At 38.5% G+C, this 2099-nt stretch overlaps 1 pseudogene; it reads right to left on the reverse strand.

Moving 5' to 3' along the window:
- Nucleotides 1–323: 323 nt before the first annotated feature.
- On the reverse strand, nucleotides 324–1265 carry LOC126955149 (MICOS complex subunit MIC26-like; annotated as a pseudogene).
- Nucleotides 1266–2099: the final 834 nt, after the last annotated feature.

Here is a 2099-nt window from a genome sequence, read left to right on the forward strand (position 1 = left end):
TCTCAACCAAAATCCTAGAGAATAGATATCCTGTGGATTGGTATAAACTAAATGTATGGATCAGATGAACAAGTGGAAATGCTAAAATTTTATTGGAAAGGTTGAGGCTTTTCACTTGTATTTTAGCTTAAAAGAAACACCATTCCTCAACAATATAAGTATATGACTTCAACTACATTTGCAGGCAAAACTAGCATTTACTTTCTTTCTTTCTTTCACTTGGGTTTTAATTATATACATATTTTTTCCTGAAGAAGAAAGCCATTTTAATACATTCAATACTGACTTATCCTCCATTTTTCTGTAGAAATAGTGATTTATTGTATGGAGTTTCCAGTGTTTACATTTAACTGATTAAAATGGGTAGAGCATGGAGTTTTCTACTTAGTTCCAGGTGAATTCTTCACATTTCCTGGCTTTTAAAAGTTCTCCTTCCACAAATCTTCTGTTACTATATATCCACATAAACCCCAGTCATATAATCTCTCCCCACTGACCTTGGCAAACACGATGGCTTGTTGTGGATAACAGATGAAGGCAGCTAATCCCGTGAAACCAGGTGGACACACTAGCTTCTTTATTTTTGAACCTCTAGCCAAAAAGAGTCCATTAAGGCCAGCAAAACCAATAACACCAAGTCTTGGAAAAAATCCAGGAGGTGCATTTTGGAGATATTCATAGCTGTCTAACCCCCACTGAACCAAACTTTGCATCTTAGGCTTAGTTTGGGAGTATGTTTCCTGACACAAATTTGTATATGTCTCACAATAGCGTCAGAACTGTAAGATGCCTTCTTCAAGCTGGCTCCTTGACTCTTCTACACATTTCGATTGACCCTCAGGAACTGAGTACAGTGAAAGCTCATCAACCTTCACGGGATTTTGGGGAGATGAGTCCTTTTTTGGTGCTGCATAGACTTTGAAGGTGAACAAGTGTAGGCTGGTTGGCCTCATGGACCTCTGAATTATTTTCAACATGTCGTTGGCCGCGGTGGCTCTGGCAGGATTTACTTTCTTTTATTCCAGTTTTATTCCACTTTTTTAAAACTTTCTTTTATTCTAGTATTTCTTTTTTAAACCTATTCTTACTTAAGATCTCAAAGTTTCACATCTTAGAGAATACAATGGTGGTTTACCATATCAGAGAGTTTTCTGCCTTATGCCCAGACTATAGTACACCTCAGTAAAGCTCGCTTAGGGAACATGGGTCTTGCTATATCATAACTGCTTGATAGAGAAGCATAGAAAAATGTACAGTGCATGTAAAATAAAGATCAAATAATTTCTACCACTTGTATCAGTTCTGTCAGCATATAGGATGATATTCCTTATGAAGAAACACATGAGTCAACATATTCTAACTTAATATCATACTTTTAAGATATAAGCAGAAAGCCTGTAATCCCAGCACTTTGGGAGGCCAAGATGGGTGGATCACGAGGTCAGGAGATCGAGACCATCCTGGCTAACACGTTGAAACCCCGTCTCTACTAAAAAAAAATACAAAAAAACTAGCCGGGCGACGTGGCGGGCGCCTGTAGTCCCAGCTTCTCGGGAGGCTGAGGCAGGAGAATGGTGTGAACCCGGGAGGCGGAGCTTGCAGTGAGCTGAGATCCGGCCACTGCACTCCAGCCTGGGCGACAGAGCCAGACTCCGTCTCAAAAAAAAAAAAAAAAAAAAAAAAGATATAAGCAGAAAGGCAGCATTCTTTATGTACTATATGATCTAAGATATTATTTTTGTCTATGTTCTTATTGGCAGCAATATAAAAGTGAGATCTTATTCAAGTGTTAAGACTCAATGTTCATTTTGACTGCAAGTTATTTAGGCTGTATATGGTAACTTTCACAAGGTAAAAAGGTTGAGGTAGGATTGGTAGACTTTCTAACCAATTAACTCCTATTCTTGAAAGATTTCTTCATGCGCATAACGGGAAAGTGATTATGTTGGCAAGGAGGGAAAAAGAGGAGGAGGAGAAGAAAGGCACAGAGAACGGTAATAGCAGTATAATGGCAATCATTAGCAATATTAGCTGTTGTTACCAAGTTGGAGAAAGCAAGATTTGAAGCGATGTCAGAAAGCTTGTCCTTTTATTCTTTG

The sequence above is a fragment of the Macaca thibetana genome, chromosome 5, assembly GCF_024542745.1.
Source record: "Macaca thibetana thibetana isolate TM-01 chromosome 5, ASM2454274v1, whole genome shotgun sequence".
NCBI classification, from domain to species: domain Eukaryota; kingdom Metazoa; phylum Chordata; class Mammalia; order Primates; family Cercopithecidae; genus Macaca; species Macaca thibetana.